This window comes from Polypterus senegalus, chromosome 13 (genome assembly GCF_016835505.1).
Source record: "Polypterus senegalus isolate Bchr_013 chromosome 13, ASM1683550v1, whole genome shotgun sequence".
NCBI classification, from domain to species: domain Eukaryota; kingdom Metazoa; phylum Chordata; class Cladistia; order Polypteriformes; family Polypteridae; genus Polypterus; species Polypterus senegalus.
The window spans coordinates 72,501,139-72,521,691 of NC_053166.1; positions in this window are offsets into that span (position 1 = coordinate 72,501,139).

A 20,553-nucleotide genomic window follows, 5' to 3' on the forward strand; every position below is an offset into this window, starting at 1 on the left:
CTTTGTGGACCTGGAGAAAGCATATGACAGGGTGCCTCAGGAGGAGCTGTGGAGAGGAGCTCGATAAACCTCTGTCATTATCAGAATTACTGGATGCTATAAAGTCACTCCAAGGTGGAAAAGCAGCAGGCCCTGATGGCTACCCTGCAGAGTTTTACAAGAAATTCTCCGCTCAGCTAGCTCCCCTCCTATTAGCAACATTTACAGAAGCCAGAGATAACCAATCTCTTCCACAAACCTTTCGCCAAGCACTAATCACTGTCTTTCCAAAACAAAATAAGGACTTATTACAATGTGCATCATACAGACCAATTTCACTTCTGAATAACGACGTTAAAATACTCTCTAAAATCATAGCTAGAAGGATGGAGAAAGTGCTCCCCTCAATAATATCACAAGACCAAACTGGATTTATTAGGGGCCGACACTTATCTTCAAATCTTTGACGCCTGTTTAATGTAATATACTCACCAACTAAATCAAACACCCCAGAAATATTATTATCATTGGATGCAGAAAAAGCATTCGACATGATTGAATGGAAATACCTTTTTACTATTTTGGAGAAGTTTGGGTTTGGCCCGAACATTTGTGCATGGATTAAATTACTGTATACTAACCCAGAAGCTTCAGTTTGCATCAATAACATTTGCTCAGACTACTTTAAACTAGAACGTGGCACAAGACAAGGATGCCCTTTGTCACCACTGCTGTTTGCAATTGCCATTGAACCACTGGCAATACATTGTCGAAATACTGATCAGATAAAGGGGATTAGCAGAGAAGGACTGGAACAGAAAATCTCATTATATGCAGATGACATGGTACTGTATATATCGGACCCAGAAAATTCTGTGCCTGCAGTCTTAGCAGCACTCACAGAATTTCAAAAGCTCTCTGGTCTCAGAATTAATCTGAATAAAAGTGTACTCTTTCCGTGAATTCGCAAGCATATAATATTAGATTAGACACCCTTCCTTTTATCATTGCAGAACAGTTTAAATACCTCGGGGTAAACATCACAAGTAAACATAAAGCTCTTTATCAAAAAATTTCGTCGTCTGTATGGAAAAAATTAAACAAGACTTGCATAGATGGTCAACCCTTCATCTCACACTAGCTGGAAGAATTAACACTGTTAAGATGAATATTCTTCCTAAGCTCCTTTTTATTTCAAAACATACCAATATACATTAATAAATCGTTCTTTAAGCAATTAGATTCAACAATAACCTCATTTATTTGGAATTCTAAACATCCACGCATCAAAAGAGCGACCCTACAAAGACAAAAGGCAGAAGGCGGCATGGCTCTACCTAACTTCCAGTTTTATTACTGGGCGGCAAATATACAGTCGATAAGAACCTGGACACAAATAGAAGAACATACACAGGCATGGACCGCAATAGAAGTAAAATCCTGCAGTACTTCTTTGTATTCCTTGCTTTGTGCTCCAATAAACACACGCTATCGGCAATACACTAATAACCCAATTGTGCTCCACTCACTTAGAATCTGGAACCAATGTAGAAAGCATTTTAAGACGGAGAAGCTTCTTTCTGTGGCACCCTGCAAAAGAACCACCTCTTTCAACCCTCACAAACATATGCAGTTTTAATATCTGGAAAAATTTGGAATTAACTTGCTTAGAGATCTTTATATAGACAACGCCTTTGCATCCTATGAACAATTACATTCCAAATTTAACATTCCAGCTACAAATTTCTTTCACTATCTTCAAATCAGGAACTTTGTTAAACAGAACCTTCCAGATTTTCCTCATCTTGCACCCTCATCCACGCTGGAAAAATTATTGCTCAATTTCAAGGAGTTAGACTCCATCTCTACAATATATAAAATCCTTTTACAATCCCTTCCTTTCAAAGATCCAAGAGGACACTGGGAAAATGACCTCTCAATTAATATATCAGAAAAGGAGTGGAAAGTAGCAATGCAGAGAATTCACTCAAGCTCCATATGCGCAAAGCATACAATTATACAACTCAAAATTATATATCGAGCACATCTGTCTCGACTAAAACTCTCAAAATGTTTCCAGGGCATGATCCAACCTGCGAACGTTGCAACCAAGCCCCAGCCTCACTAGGTCACATGTTCTGGGCCTGCTCCAAATTAACATTATTCTGGACAAAAATTTTTAATTACCTCTCAGACAGCCTTGGACTCACAATCCCTCCTAACCCATTAACAGCTGTGTTTGGGGTTCTTCCAGAGGGTCTTAAAGTGGAGAAAGACAAACAAACTGTGATTGCATTCACTACACTTTTGGCACGCAGACTTATTCTGATAAACTGGAAGAACCCAAACTCTCCTCTTTTAAGTCAGTGGGAAACTGATGTGTTATATTATTTAAAATTGGAAAAAATCAAATACTCAGTTAGAGGATCTGTGCAGACTTTTTCAAAACATGGCAGGATCTAATCAGTAATATTTTGAAATGATTTTATAAAGCACAGAGAATTTGTTGATTTAGGTATTTTTAAAAGCCTTAAATTTTACACCGTTTGGCTTGCTCTCTCTCTCAAGGGTGGGGATCGATCTGTTCTTAGCATAATTCTTTTTTTTGTAAAAACTTGATTGCTATGTATTGATTGTAATAAAATTAATAAATAAATAAATAAATAAATATAAAAAGGAGGAGCTGTGGTATTGTATGAGGAAGTCGGGAGTCGCAGAGAAGTATGTAAGAGTTGTACAGGATATGTACGAGGGAAGTGTGACAGTGGCGAGGTCTGCGGTAGGAGTGACAGATGCATTCAAGTTGGAGGGGGGTACATCATGGATCAGCTCTGAGCCATTTTTTATTTGCAACGGCGATGAACAGGTTGACAGACGAGATGAGACAGGAGTCCCCGTGGGCTATGATGTTTCCTGATGACATTGTGATCTGTAGCGATAGTAGGGAGCAGGTTGAGGAGACCCTGGAGAGGTGGAGATATGCTCTAGAGAAGAGAGGAATGAAGGTGAATAGGAACAAGACAGAATACATGTGTGTAAATGAGAGGGAGGTAAGTGGAATGGTGAGGATGCAAGGAGTAGCGTTGGCGAAGGTGGATGAGTTAAAATACTTGGGTTCAACAGTGCAGAGTAATGGGGATTGTGGAAGAGAGGTGAAAAAGAGAGTGCAGGCAGGGTGGAATCGGTGGAGAAGAGTGTCAGGAGTGATTTGTGACAGACAGATATCAGCAAAAGTGAAAGGGATGGTCTACAGGACAGTAGTGAGAACAGCTATGTTATTTGGGTTGGAGACGGTGGCACTGACCAGAAAGTAGGATACAGAGCTGGAGGTAGCAGAGTTAAAGATGCTAAGATTTGCACTGGGTGTGAAGAGAATGGATAGGATTAGAAATGAGTACATTAGAGGGTCGAGTCAAGTTGAACGGTTGGGAGACAAAGTCAGAGAGGTGAGATTGTGTTGGTTTGGACAAATGCAGAGGAGAGATGCTGAATATATTGGGAGAAGGATGCTAAGGATAGAGCTGCCAGGGAAGAAGAAAACAGGAAGGCCTAAGAGAAGGTTTATGGATGTGGTGAGAGTGGACATGCAGGTGATGGGTGTAACAGAACAAAATGCAGAGGACAGAAAGATATAGAAGAAGATTATTCGCTGTGGAAACCCCTAACGGGAGCGGCCGAAAGAAGAAGAAGATTAATTTGTACTTATATAGAGAGCTATATATAGCTTATTATTCCAATTAGCCAGTTACTTTTCCAGTAACGAAAAAAGTGTTGGCAATGATCCATCCCTGTAAAGACTGGTCCCAGTTCAAATACTGAACATTGCTAGCTGAGTTTCTCTAGTGCTGTCCTAGAAAACCCAACCTGCTCTGGGCAAGAATTAATTGCATACTTGGATAGCATTTTGTTCACTTGTCTCCAGAAATAATAATACAGGAACACAAGAACAGACACTCATTCCTGTGCTTCTTGAGCCTTTCTATCCCATGGACTGCAGTCCCATTACCCTAAATTTGATAGTTTCTTAATGGTTCTGTAATGTTTTTGTTTTAACAGATTATGTGAATATTGCAAGAATTTTCCAGACTCACCTCATGTTCCAAAGAGAATTCCAGCTACATTTTTCTAAAGGTAATAGGAGTGTCTTTTTTAAGAACAGAGCATGTAGATCACATTTGGAGGGTCTGAAATTCAACTGTAGCAGGTCTGTAAGGAAATGTTGCAGTTTTGTAAATTTTGTTACAACTGGCACAAAAATATTTCTGGTCATTTTCTAAAACATTAGGGCAAACGTGAGCCATATAGTTCTTGGGTTTGCAGTCTCAAATTATAAAGGATCTTCAATTAATTAAAGATTACCAGTTATATTGGACAGCTGGATGGCTAGAAACCTTACAAAACACTTTCTGTTTAGAACCAGGCTGTCGGCATGGAAACAGGTTATTAGTGAAAGAAGGCAATTGGCTCGGTCTTCATGTTCACAGAGCATACAGCATGATACATCTTGCAATGGTCCAAACAGTGTACTAATGGACACCATGACTACAACTACATCTTTTTTGCAGTGAGGCAAAATTCTTATTGTCTAAAAAAGAATATTTTGTTAAGAATAACGATTGTTAAAAAAAACAAAAACTAAGGATGAAAAAGGAAAATAAAGTAAGATGAAAAAAGACATTTCCTACATTCTGCAGATATTAGGAAAGCTGCAGAATTGTGCTATACAGTATTTTAAATGATTAATATGCATATATTTGGGACATGTAGGTTTTCTCCAGATACTCAATTTTTCTGACAACACAAAGTTTCATGAGCACAAAGGCAGTGGAAACTGAACTCAGATCCTTGATGATGGAAAGGAACAATGATAGCCACTGGGCTACCCATTACCCAAACCATAGACTGTAATTTTAAAATGAACTATCTAATATTTTATAAACTCTAAAGATAATTTTCCTTTCTATTTTAAAGGGGTTGCCAAAAAGTTCACATATAGCTCTGTTGACACTAGATCTACCTGTTGTCTATTTCTACTAATAAAGATGTGGATTCACATATCTGAGTGCCGTGCTAAGCTTTATACACATTTTGTTTGTTTTTTTCTTCCAGTGTTTCTTTAAAATTGAATTAATGATATATAGCTGTGCCTCTGAGTTGCTATCAACAAGGTTGACATGATACAATATAATACAATTAATTTTTGTATAGCCCAAAATCACAAAAGAAGTGCCGCAATGGGCTTTAACAGGCCCTGCCTCTTGACAGCCCCCCAGCCTTGACTTTCTAAGAAGACAAGGAAAAACTCCCAAAAAATCCCTTGTAGAAAAAAAACGGAAGAAACCTTAGGAAAGGTTGTTCAAAGAGAGACCCCTTTCCAGGTAGGTTGGGTGTGCAGTGGGTGTCAAAAAGAAGGGGATCAATACAATACAATACAATACACAGAACAGAACAAATCCTCAATACAGTATAAAAAATAAAAAATGTACAAGTATGGAGCAGAATTTAAAAGCAGATGATATCACATAATACGATTTGGATTTATGATGTGATCTACTGTTGCTAGCTGCAAACACATCATCCCAGTCCAGTCTGGTAATTTTGGAGGAAGCTGTTCAAACACTTATCCATTTCATCTAGGAAAGCCTTGTGTCCATGGCATGGCTTGAACTTGCCAACATTTGGCATCAGATTCAAAGGCAAATCAAAGAGAGACCCCTTTCCAGGTAGGTTGGGCGTGCAGTGGGTGTCAAAAAAGGGGCTAAATACATTACAATACACAGAACACAAGTAATCATCAATGCAATATAATAGTGCAATAGAAATATTACAAGTACAGAGCAGAATTCAACAGCAGATGATATCACATAATACGATTTGGATTTGTTCAGATTTCTGGAGACCTCGGCCATCAAGCTGCCTCCCCCAATTGGCCATTTCACAGCTGAGACAGCCAATATGATGAAAGGACCCCTCTACCTGATGATTGCTGTGATCCTCCATCAGAGATGACTTTACCTTAGGCAGGCAAAACAACTTGGCAGGTGAGCAGTGGCACCAAGTGCCACATTTGAGTACTGAGAAGAGAAACAAAATGGGTGAGGGTTATTAACAAATTATAACTATCATGCTACTTATGTTTTAGTGCTAATGACTAACAACAGAGATGCAGTCTGTACAGTTAATCAGCAGCTCTAGTCAGGATATGCTAAACTGAAGTAGGGAGTCTTCAAAAGCCTCTATAAAAGGTAACTGTGTAAAAGTATCAAAAATTTCAAACAAAAAGTGCTATATTAAGTTATTATAAATATCTATAAAATTTCTTTCTTGAATGAATCCTATTTAAATTTAGGGATGGGGGGCTGTGAGACTATACAGATCTAACTCCTGTCAGAATGCCAGTCCATTTCAAACAAATCGGAACTAATTAACCAACAATGAATGTTTTTGGAATGACAAGGAAAACCAGAACACCCGGTGAAAAGCCAGTAGCACGTAGGAAGAACACCCAAAATCCACCCATTCAGTCCTGATTTCCTGGGGCCTCATGCATAATGCCGTGAGTAGAATTCACACTATAACATAATGTACACACAAAAGCAGAAATGTGCTTACACACAAAAAAATCCAGATGCATAAATCTGTGTGTTTGCCAACTTCCACGTTCTTCCACTACATAAATCCCGATCAGCCGGAAAAGTAATGCACGTGCACGCACCTACTGTCCCACCCCAACTCCTCTCAGAATTACGCCTCTTTGAATTTGCAAATCAATATAAATAGCCCATAAGCTCAGCCTTCTGTGAAAAGGCAATGGCAAAAGCACGGGGGAAAATAGAAGAAGTTCAGTGAATACCAAGTGGAGGAAAGGAAAAAGTACTATTTGTTGGTTTAGACAGTGGTATAAACAACAAAAAGAAGTTGATCGAGTGACATAGCGTGCCAGAGAAACTCAAAAGCTCAAGTTCACAAAGTCGCACAGTGCCCGAAATAAAAAAGAAGTTGTCACATATCAAAATCACAGTGAAAAGGCGAGTCGTAGCCCACCGTCTGAGTGTCATATGAAAGATTATTAGGGTACAGAGAAAATAAAAATAGGCACACAGTGGGGAAAAAAGCAAGAAATGTCAACTTTATTCTCGAAATTTCCACTTTAATTCCGTAGTTTATTTTGTCATTAAAGTACAACATCATAAACTTAATCTTAAAATCATTTAATTTACTAGTTTCTCAAATCCCATCGTAACTAGATTAGCACGTTAAATTATTTGTTTTTTATGTATTCTTCTATGTGCTCTATGTGTGTGGATCACTACGTGCTACTTAAACCGGCTTTCTCTTCCTCCGACAGGACACAGAATCCATTACATTCGTAATACTACAGCTCTCTGAATAATTAAAATACTGAGATGTATACATGATATCATTTTCATGACGATAGGAGTTAAAGCATGTTATTAATAAGTACAAACAGATCTACAAGGAGCACTTGATGGACTGATTGAGTGCGTTTATAGTTCTTGGGATGAAACCGTTTCTGAACTTGGATGTCCCTACAGGAAAGGTTCTGAAGTGTTTGCTGTATGAAAGAAGTTCAAAAGACAGCATGGCTGAGGCAGCGTGTGTTCGATGCTGTATCCCGATAATTCTCTTTCCAGTCAGCTGCTGTAGATCTATGATTCCCCTCTCAGATATCGTGATATAAATACTCTGAGTGGTGCAGTGAGAGTAACAACACTAAAGCAGTTATGGTATTTAGAATAGTTTGACCATTCTGTGGACCATTATATTGTTACAGGTTAATTACAATCAGATGCTTTAAACTAATAAACAATATGCGGTTAATTTCAGTGTATTTATTAAGCCGCGTCAGGGATGTGGATCTAAAAAAGAATGGGAAAACACACAGGAACAGTAGCACTGCTTTGACGCTAGGTGCCGCCGGTATGCAAAACCGAGCAGAGAACTTGCATACGCCAGGGTATGAGCTACCGTGGAAATGTGTGTGGCTTTACGCAAAGTTTAGGTTTCATACATCGCGATTTGAATGTGGAAAAGTTCTTACACAACATTTCTATGTGTACGCACCGTTTATACATGAGGCCCCAGGTGTTCAGTACCATGAGACCCTTTTATAAAACACGCATAAATTACTGTTATTTTTTATGTGCAGCTAATATTAACATTTAATTTATGTTTCAACAGAACACAAAACATCCATATAACAATTCACTGTATGCCAGCTGCCAGTATTCTCTTCACATTAATCAACTACCCATCAATGTTGACACAATTAAAATTGCACACAGGAATTGTAAACTGTCTGGAAACATATGCTCAGTCTCTAAATTCCACGGCCATTACCAACCCACATCTGCTATTAATGTACTCTGTGCATCACTGCATTTTATAATTTGCTTTTAAATTGAGATTGCTCCATAAATAAAACATTTTGTGTTTGTATGATTTATGGTAAAAACATCTTTATACAAGTCTATCCATTACCAGAACTCACTTAACTCTATTTGTTTGGGTCTCAGTTGGTCAGCAACTAAAAGTAGCATTTGCTAAAGTACATTCCGTATTACCCATACCACGTATTTAAGTAAATGTATTTCACTCTTCAGGATTGCAATATAAGGTCATTCAAATTTTTTGCAAGAACTAGAAGTCACTTTCCCTGTGAATGCAGGAATGTCTCACTGATCCTTAGAGATGCAATATGGCATCATATGTAACACATGAAAGGTTGATTGACCTAAGAGGCAAAGCCTGAGAAATTTACAACAAATCTACATGAACTTCACCCAGAGCTGAGATCTAAGAGTCTAGGTGTCATTTTCTTGGTGAGGGTCTGGTGGCCAGATGAACTATGTAGCCTTGGTTGAAGAAGCTATGTGTGCCACCATGCTGGAAGCTAGGTGCAATGCCAGTCAATGACATGCATTGGGTTGGACAAACTCATAAGTACTAGAATTCACTTGCAGTGGCACAGTGAGTAGTGCTGCTGCCCCATGGGGACCTGGACTCAACTAACTGTCTGGCTGGCCACTGCCTGTGTGGAGTTAGCTCATTCGTGTTATGTCCATATGGCTTTCCCCAGGTACTCCTGTCTCCTTCCATATTCAAAAGATGTTATGATTTCATCCCTGCATTTGTGTACATAGGCCCAGTAATTTAAAAAGCAGGTTTGGACAAAGAATGAAAAAAGTGGATGGAATGTGGTATTAAATATTTTAGGAGAAAAGTAAAAGACTTGATGGTCTCATACAGTATTTTGAAATTGAGTGGGTAATATAGCCATACATGCAAACCTTTATTTTTCTTTGGATTTCTGTATAATTTAGAGGTTTATATTGGACATTCCACTTATTTTTTTTATCATTTACTAGGTTGCACTTGGCTGGCTGTATGAGGAGAGATGAATCTTGATCTTGTGCTGGTTTAGAAAATACACGAATAATGGAATTCTGTTTCTATACTTTTATACAAATATGTTAATAGTGCATTTGTTTTATAGAATGACTTTTGTGTAGATCACTATCCTGTTTAACTCAGTAATTTAATGAAATAAGACATTAGACTGGACTCTTAAATTTATCCCAAAATGAAACATTAAGACCAGAAAAATCAGTAATAATAATATTATTCTTTAAAAAGATATAGACATTGATTACATTGCTTAAAATATTTAATTTGTAGTTGTTACTTCATATATCTGCATTATCTGAATATCCTTGCAGTTAAGCAGTTGTCTGAAAATGACAAGGCCTGAAAGTTTAATTCTGAGCTCTGATTCAGTGTGAGGCCAGTTGAACTGTACAAATACAGAAAAGAGATGCTGTGTGTAAGAGTGTTGTTCATTCTGTAAGAGTCTACTCAGACTCAAGTGTATTACGTTACAAAATGTCAGCACTAAGCTCTGACATAAGAATAATATTAGTAAAGAAGGTATATGGACTTCTGTGGTGTACAACACCTCAAGTTAACTTAACAAAGCAAACAAGAGCATCACAACTTGTGCAATGCAAACATGATACGGACAACAAATCTTATAGTTCAGTTTACAAATGTTTTAGTTCAAGCAGGTACAAGTACACTTTTCTAAGCTGAATTTGTCTCAGGTAATACAATTGGCAGTTTAGCTTCACCATTCACCATTGTTTTAGCTACCTTGGGCTACCTGTTGACTCATTTGATCTGTATGAGTGAATGTTAATGTGTGTGCAAGTGAACTAACGTCCCATTAAGGTTTAGTGTCTGTCTTACACATTTCCCCTGCTCTGACAATTCATCAGACAGCTTGACAGACTCTTTTCCAATAAAGGTTTTGTGTTTAAAGGAGAGGCAGAGAATTTGATAATAGGACCTAAGGACCAATCTCTTAATTTCTAGAAAATTTAAGATATGCAACAAGACAGTACACAAGAGGGGGAGTCATGAGCAAGACACCTGCGTGACTAGAGAAAATTCATTGACATATTAAGGAAGACAATTACATCTACTGGCCAGCATGCTAGCAGATGACAGGCAGTGTTAATGGCAGATATGGTTAAGAAAGAAAGAAAGAAAGAAAGAAAGAAAGAAAGCGATTTTTTAATATACACTTTATTACTCAGTAACAATCATTAAAAAAACAAAATCTTTAGTCAAAAAAATCATGTGGAAAAACACAAATACTAAAACTTATTAGAATTACAAACAGAAAGAGTTCCTCATTCCTGATTGTACAAACTACCTTCTTATAGAAGAAAGAAAGAAAGAAAGAAAGAAAGAAAGAAAGAAAGAAAGAAAGAAAGAAAGAAAGAAACTTCCGATTACTGTAACTATCCAAAGGACACATAGGCGTCAGGGTAAACGAAGTGGATGCATTCACCAAGCAAGAAAACCCTAGCAGTACAAGTCACTGGCATAAAGAATACAAAGTCAGCGCTTTGAGAATGGATTCAGTGCTGAAATAATGTGCACAATGATCGGACATTTTGTAACTGATTACCATAAGGAACCTTGTGAAAAATGCGGTGGGCTGCCGCCCTGCCCGGGGTTTGTTCCTGCCTTGCGCCCTGTGAAGGCTGTGATTGGCTCCAGCAGACCCCCGTGACCCTGTAGTTAGGCTATAGCGGCTTGGACAATGACAGACTTACATTGTGAAGCATAAGGATCTGACCTGTACCACAAATAAATTGAATACACAAAGCATACAACAGTCCAAAAGACACATTTTCACAGGGCACAATTTTCGTTTACCGCAATGACGACTACCAGCACGTTTTCGTTAGCATGAACTAATTTTTTCATGCACCGTTTCAGCAGAAATGTTACATAATAGTCTACATTCTTCGCAATTTAAAATGTAAAGTCAGTATTTTAAAACTGTTAAGCAGACGCAGAAAGCACGACTCGTTCTTGCACGTTGGCATTTCTACCTCCGCCCCCAAAGCCACTCAGCCAGCACAGAGAGGCGCATGTAACCAAACGTGACGAATTCCGCCGCTGAATTGACTGCATTTGAGACTAGGAAACACTGCACTGCCACCAGCTGGTCACTGGACTATATTATAGCCCAGAATGAAACTGAACTGAGATTTAACAACAAACGTCCTCCAGTTGCGCCCAGTACCACAGAAAAATGCTCCGGCTTGATAGGCCAGTTAAAAAAATGATGGGTGGACTGTATGAAACTGGTGCTGAACACGAACAGGTAGGTTTGTGTCAGTGCTTGTGTGCTGCTGCTTTCACATAAAAATGATAAAGTCCTTTCATTCACATTTAAGTGATGACCCCCATAGTACAGAAGCTGCGATTAACGCTACTGCCTCACGAATCCCGCGACTTATCGTTGTCAGTGCTGGGTTTGCTCGCGCTCCTTTTAGTGTTCAAATTCTCCTCCCAAATCCCAAAAGATGTCCACATTACAATAGTTTTTTTTGCTACTCAAAATAGGCCTACGCTGGTTCTCCATGGCTTCGTCAAAGCGTTCACTGCTGCAGGAGGACTCCAACTACCCCTGGCCCCTGGATTGGATTAAGGTAGTTTTAAAATGCATGTACTGTATATTGATTACCAGAAATACCTGTGATTTAAAAAGGGAACGTGAACCAACTTGACTGTGAATTTGATTTGCTTCTGTCACCTGACATTTTAGTTAACAGCTCCTACAGGGGACTACAATAAAACGTAAGCTTGACAAGTCCATCAGGATTGTTTTATGAGCTCAACAGTAAGTTGTATCTCTATCTTAATTCCAAAGCTTTCCACATCAAATCTACTGTCAATACTCAGTTTTTCTCAAGAATCAGTTAGAATGACACCAAACTTTTATTTCCTTCATCTTTCTGAGCCTCATACAACAGATAATTTGACCAAAAGATTCATGAAGAATGTAACTGTTTCATTAACACTACCGTCAATCAAATAAAAATAAGCATGAAATTAAACTATCAATTTCCATACTACAGAATGTTTTCAATGTCAAAAGCTTAAATATGATAAATTTGTTTTGTCTATTATTATTATTATTATGCATTATGAATTATGTGAAGGTTATTTGAAGATTACAAATTATCTTGTATCTGTGTATATGGGTGCGGCATGGAAATTACTCAAGTAAAAGTAAAAAGTGGGTTCTAAGAATTACCTAAGTAAAAGTACAATTCAGTTACATTAGCAAAAGAAAAAAATTAGTAAATATCCATGCATGGAAAGAATAAGCAGACTTTAAATAGTAATGCAATATATTTTATTTATCAAAAGGCATATGGATAATTTTACACAGACATACTTACAAAGAGAAACATTGTATTATATATGGCAAATTTCAAACTGTATTTGTTGCGTACACTTCAAATAAATGCATTGCAAGCATATAATCAGAATCATCCGTAAACACCAGTTAAAAATGTTTATATCTGTCACTTATCTACATAACAAAATGCCGATGGTTGTGTCTATCACGTGATTACTCCGGACCACTAGGGCTAGAAACTTGATCTTTATTTTAACTGAAAGCTTATGATGTAATAATAATACATGCTGGTGAAGAAAAAAAATGTAGCTGGCAGCAACCTCCTCGAAGTTATTTGGTTTTGTGTCATTTCTATGGTTAACTGCATAGCGAAACCAATTGAGAAGGTGACACGGTAGAGAGAAAAAGAGAAGCAGCAACATCTGCTGAGTGTGAATCAAATAACCAAAGCTGATAGTTTTTTGTTTGGTTGGGAGCAGGCGCTGATACAGAGCATCACCACACAACAAGCACCTCAGGATCCCAGTTTAGGACCTGAGTAATGTCAAATATTCACATTAGGAATATGAAGAATGACAGCTCCAGCATCCTCTAAGTGTCAAGCACATGCAACGAGGCAACTTGTTGGTATCCACAAACTACTGGGCTTCTAGTAAACTCTCCTCTGGGACAGGAAAAACCTGAGTAGAGAGAAAAGCTTAGTTTTGCAAATAAGGCCTGACTTTTTAACAGCAAAGGGATTTTTAAACATGTTGACATTAGCCAGGTGCAATTTGTACAGCAACATCATATATTAACAAAAAAATACATTCTTTCAAATATGTGAAAGGATTTAAAAGAAAAAAAATAAGTACGCTGGTGGAAGAGGATTATTTTTGCAAGCAAAAGGATGTGTTAATCTGAAATACTTGCATTGTACACATACTGTGTATTTTGTCATGTTACGTGAAGCATGTGCTCGAATGTAGCGTCTCTGTATAGCAGCATGTCCTTAGAAGGCACTTGAGTGTGGCAGGATGCCGGGTGCACTCGCTAAACAACTCTCAGTGGGAACTTTTGGCTGCAGTCAGGACAACGGTTGAGCTGCCCAAAAGGTGATGCCAAAAACTGTACAAGTATCTAATTATATAGAAAATGAGTGCAACATATGCCAAAGTACCAATGTAGTGCCCATTAATACAACATGCGCGCATTTAGGAAATAATGTATGTTCTAAGTGCACTTCACTTCTGTATCATACACTGTAGGGGATCATCGTTTTAAAATGATGGGTTATCCTTTTGGCCACTGCTTCACTGCACTGTAAAAAATATTTACTGTATAATATTTCAATGCCATCAAATATGATTTTTAGAATGTATGCTGTATTATTTTAAAACACCCAGATCATTTTTAAAAAATCAGCTTACTTCTATGTTTTTTTGGTAAGCCTGCACATGACGGGAAGCAGAGTTTACTCCGCATAAGCTACTTTACTTTATGTCCATGAGACTGAGTGGCTCTTCTAAGTTTATCCAGGCATGTGGAAAGTCTCTGCTTTACAAAGAGCTGCCACCACTGCCACCATACCGAGAGCTCTCTGCTGCAGTCGCTCAGAAACAAAGTCACTGCACGCACAATTTGAAACTAGAGCCTTTAGAGCGCACACTCAGTTCTTGGCCAATACACGGAGCAGTCATACCACGATATACTGAGATATACTGAGATGCGTCCACAGAAATGGTCATGAACTGCAAACAAAATTACTTACAGTGCATGCAGTCTTATTTTAATTGGCCATTTCGAGCTCTGCATTTCAAACATACCACATAAATTGTACTTTGTAACGATCCACCACCTCAAAAAGGTAATAAAGTAGCCTAAATACATATGAAATAATACAGTTTTTAAAGAGTACAATTTGCGTTGAAACATTCTTTAAAAAGTAAAGTTGCCTAAGTTATCTACTCAAACAAATGTCATTTGGTACTTTCTCACCAGCTGGTGCAGGCACGGGAAGCCTACTCTAACAAAATTGGATGTAAGACTGGAATCAGTCCCCGAGAGTGTGCCTGTCCATTCCAGGGCTTACTCCTATACACACACTCACCAGTTAGCCCGACAAGCACATCTCTGGGGATGTGAGAGGAAACCTCACGCAAAATCTGAAGAACACGTCAACTGCAAACAGTGACTGGGTACAGAATTCGAATTTTGGCCATGGGATATGCTAATCACTGCACCCCTACCCCCAGAAACCTCAACCTAGTAATGTAAACAAATGTGCAATGGCTTCCTGTCCAGAGTAGGTTCCTGACTTGTGCCCAAAGCAGATGGGATTGGTTCTGAGACTAATATCCAAAATAGGCAAAGCAGGTTCCTTTGTGTTTGTGTATTACTTTGGTCTCTACTGTACTGTGGGAACTAACCATGAATTTATGCCAGTGATGATCCATTCCAGATCTTGGGGTTCACAAGCATTATAGTAATTACTGTAAAAAAACAAAAAATAGATGGCTAGAACTCATACATTTTAATATATGAACCTCTTAAGGAATCATATAGAACACTTGCTATCAAAGTATTATAACGACTCTATGAACCTGTGATATGAACATCCAGTCTAAACCAATGTGTAAAGGAATCCTCACGGCTTAATAAAACAAACACTCAATAAAGAGCCCCTGGTGCCACAGAGGACACATCAACTATGCAGTCTAATTCACCCCAGACTCTCGGCAGTGTATCACAGTAAATGCTAACAAGTGAGCAACAACCCATTCCTTCATTTCTTCAAGTGCCAACATTTGGGAAAAAATGATAAGGTAATGTTCACGTTTATTTATGTGTTGGCTATAGCTCCAAGCGAGTGCGGGTGACAGAGAAGGTGCACTGGTATGAATGGATTCACTAACTACAGTATGATTAGTTTATGCCTCGTACCCGATGTTGCTAGGATAGACTCTGTCCCATGTGGTCTTGTACTAGAATAATCCGATTCAAAGAACTACCGAACTGATGAAATATACAACCTTTCATTTCTATCTGTAAGCATTTCTAACTTTGTACAACTTTAATTGATTATACCAGATTGTATGGACTGGTAAAAAAACGTCTAGTGTTAATTTAATGCCTAGGTAACTAAAAGGCCTTGAAATTAATATGACTCATTAAAATGAATGAATTTTTACAAAAAAAATATTACAGATGTGGAACGACCAATATGCAGTAACATAACAATACACACACACAAACATATATATATCTATTATATAAAAAAATTTTTGGTTGAGACGTGATCAGCTCGGAGAGACACTTTGACGTCACGTCAGACAAGACATTACAACCTTAGGAAGCAAAACCCGTGAGACGGTGACTTTTTCATGTCACGCCCTACTTACAAACACTTTCTTGGAGACAATTTAACATCCCGCGAGACAAGGAAGTGAGACAAAAGGACAGCTGCTGTGCAGGCTTTTAAATGATCGATGCACAGCGCAACAAGCAGAACACAGAGCACGGCACAAGAGGCAGCTGGCTTAAAGCGAGCTCCCTGGGGAGGGGGAATAACTCATTCACTACAGCTTTATTACTGGCAAATATCAAGAAATAAAAAATGAATGAAATAAAAATAATCTCTTTAAATTGTATATCCAGTTAACCAAACCTGGGGGTTGGTGAGCGAAGCGAGCAGGGGGCGGAGCCCCTTAGTATATACAGTGGTACCCAACGTACGAGTTTTTTGAGATACAAGCCGTCACTAGGTCGATGACATGCCTTGAGTTATGAGCCAAAATTCAAAATACGAGCCATCAAAGAGCTTGTCGCCGCACATTCCGAGGAACTGACGATAGAGGAGTTGACAGAACTACAGACGTAGCAACATACGGAGGTTCTGCAGGAGATCAGTATCACAGAGGATCCAGAGGTAGAGGAGGTTATCTCTTCAAGTGAGATAAAGGAAGTGTTGGCAATGTGGGAAAAAGTTTTGGACTTTACTGAAAGGAAACACCCTGAAAAAGTTGCAACTGGTTGTGCAGTGACGCAATTTAATGACACTTGCTTAACTCATTTCAGAAACATTCTAAAGGGGAGAAAGAAACAAAGTTTCTATTGAAACACCCTGTGAATGAAAATGACGAAAGCATGTCAAAAAGAACAAAACTAGTGAAGAAGAACATTACGTTAAGCAAAAGTGAAGTGAAAGAAAAAACATTACAATACGCTAATCGGCTCCGGCAACATGTTTATTTCTTTAGATTCTCTTTTATGTATTAGGTTTTATTTTGTTTGTATACAATATTTGTTCATTATAAATACTTTTTTTGTGTTGAAAACATTTAACAAAAAATTGGGGTGGTTTTTTGGGCCCTGGCATGAATTAATCTCATTTCAATTAACTTCAATTGGGAAAATGGATTTGAGATACGAGCATTTTGACTTAAGAGCTCAGGCACGGAATGCATTAAACTCGTATCTCAGGGTACCACTGTGTGTTTATATATATATATATATATATATATAGTGAAAATGTGCTATATAGCGCCCGACCCGGCACAGACTACGCAGAGGCACGTGTTCACACTCAAGGGTTTTATTTTTTTTCTCTTCAGCCGTGGGCACACGTCTTCCCCGTGTCCCACAGGCCCAACACAGTCCAAGCACAAATAAACCCACACAAACCACTTTCCTGCTCCACCACTCCTTGCAGGCAACCTCTTCCTCCCGGTTCTGGCCTCGAGTGGAGGTGGCTGGCCCTTTTTATACCCCACCCAGAAGAGTTCCAGCTGGTTGACCACCTGGTCCTAATTGCCCTTCCGGGTGGGGCTGAGAATTCAAGCAGCCAGGCTGCGGAGGACTCCATCTCCCATGGAGCCATGCGGGTGGTTGGGAAATCACCGTCCGCCATGGAGGCAGCCACCAAGCGTCCCGGGGCAGGTACTGAAGTGTCCATGGTGGCTCCCCCGGAATATACACAAGAGAGGCGTGGGACCCGGCTGTCCGTTACAAAATATATATATATATATATATATATATATATATATACAGGGTGTCCCAAAAGTCACTATACACTTCCTTTTTCAATTTAGTTCCAGGTATCATTCGGAGAGACTTAAGCCATCAGCATATGACAACTTAGGCTTTGCAGTTTTTGTAAGCGTATCATTCCCTTAACCATTCAACAAGACGGAGTTCTTCCCCACTTTGCCAGGTTAGTCAGAGATTTCCTGAACATCAAGTTTCCTGACTGATGGATTAGTCGAAGGGGTCTCCTCACTCCCCTGACCTTATTACACCTTGTGACTTTTTTTGTGGGGCTGTATCAAAAGCAAGGTGTACGCCACTAAGCCCTGTAATGTGTCACAGCTTGAGGAAAGAATCCGCATGGCACTACAGTGAGGTCGGGGAAGAGATGCTGCAAAACGTCGGAGAGGCTTGCGTCCAAAGGTTGCTGAAAGTTGTCAAAAATGGAGGCGCTCATGTGGAGGTATACAACTAGTCTTCAAGGCGTTGGAACATGATGGCAAGCCTAGCAAGTAAAACTGCAACGACTCCTTTGTTGATGCTACAAATATTAATAAACTCAGTTTCTTGTGTAATTTTTAGGAATTTATTAGAAGTCTATAGTGACTTTTGGGACACCCTGTATATAAAACTGTCTATTTTTTTCATGGCAGCCCTCATACTGTGCATGGAGTGTCATCTACTCTCTATATACTGTATATAAAATCCTAAGCCTAAAAGTCCAATGGTGACATTTTTATGTCACTTTTTTCTCAAGCTTTAAATCAGGCTTAATTTAAAACCTACATACAGTATATATGTTTGGTATCATTATTTTCAGAATTTATCAAACTTTAATGTGATGTTGTTAGATTTTCAGGTTTGTATTCCATTTTTAAATTATGAATTAAAAAAAAAAAAAGAGATGGGACTTTGTGTCAAAAGATTTAACCATGGCAAGGGCTGGCAATAAAATACAAAGAGTAGGACAGCTGCTGTACAGGCTGTAAGTGTTTGAAGCGCCGTGTGAGATGCAGATCACGTGGCACCGCAGCTTCAGTAAGCCAGCAGCTGATCGAGCAAAGAGGAGGTAAAAATAAAACTGTATTTGTTTCCCTTTGTATCACCGTTTAAGAGGGGATTTTGGAGGTGCATTCAGCCCCCCTCTTCACAACGCGAGCAGCAGAGACGCGACATGGCTGGCAAGTGAAGCTAGCAGGGGGGGAACCCCCTAGTATACAAATAAAAGAAACAGTGGAGTGATGTGGTAAAGCAGATGCTGGCAATTATGTACGGCAAACATACAATATTTATTCTGAAGTTTGATTGTCATAAATTTGGCAATAGAAAATAACTTCCTGGTGGTTGCTTATTTAACTACTGATGTTAACACTCCTGAGAATCATCAGATGTCATGATCTTAATAGAGAATGCACATCTTTTACAAAATTTGGGATTCAAACCTGGAATAGTTTTATGGAAGATGAGAATTTTTGTGCTTATGGTAGCGTACACTCAATACAGTCCAAAAGTTTAATTGAAACTAAAAGTAAGCAGCAAGTACATACAACTGATTAATGATATCTGATCTGTCCATTATTAAAAAAAAAAAGATATTACAAATGCAAAACAAATACCTTTTATGCAGTTCGTAAGTCGTGTTCTCTCCTTCCCTGGAGAGAACAAACCCCAGATGGGATATCAGTCTGTTTCCACTTTCACCAGATCACATCAAGCCACTTTCAAAGAAGTTATTTTAACATAGCAAGCACATTCTAACTTCATCCAATTTTTAGGTCTAGGGAAAGAATTAGATAACAGCTTTCAGGTACTTAAATTTGATATGAAACTGACCTGGCTCAATGAAAACAATCCAGTGCTTGTAGAATTTATGAGACACTCCAGACTAAAGATCAAGTTGGTCTCAGGATGGAAGTAGAAGATCTCATGTGAAAGATATTTAGTCTTGTACATCTGATTAATCTGCAGATGTATAAAGAATAGTATGGACATTTTATTTATCTTGGTTGACATTAGGATTTTTCATATGTTGTGGACAGACGTTCTGGATGTGTGAGAGGGAGATAGATAGATAGATAGATAGATAGATACTTTATTAATCCCAAGGGGAAATTCACAAGATTATAGATGTGGTTTACCATTTAACATGATGGTTGCCCAGCCATAGATTATAATACATGGACTTTGAATACTGTTGAGTGTAGATGGATATGAGTGTTGGAATTTCTAAATACCTACACATAAAGTATGTATGTATGTATTCTTAGCTTAGAGAGAGGTTGGGAGCATGTGCTGATTGCATGTTGCCACACCCACCACACGACAAGTACATAAATAACTGTACAGAGTCACTTAGGGATCATGTTGACTTTTGCGGAGTTGATGACCTTGCTTTACTATCAAACAGCCACATAGACATTGCATTTATTTTTTTTTATCCTGTAAAGGCCCAATGCTAAATGTATGAATGAAAATGGCTAACAGATAAAAAATGCATGAGGTTTAGGTGAGGGTGGGGAACAATTCTTCTTTGTTATGAACTCCTTAAAGTTATAATAGTACTCTTTAAAATTATAATTGTAAGAGTTTGCAAAGACGAAAAACTAGGAATAGTAAACCATTAGAAAATTATTCTAGATAAGGTCATTTATGATTTAAGTGGTAAACAATAGGTAAAGGAAGAGATTTCTTAATACTTTAAAATCATTCAAATCAAAAAATGCACTATATGGAATGTTAAAGTTGGATTTTTTTTAGCAAAAATTGAATTTTATTATTTTCTGTATAACAAGTTACTGCTGGATAAAGCTAAGGGCCTCTCATGATGG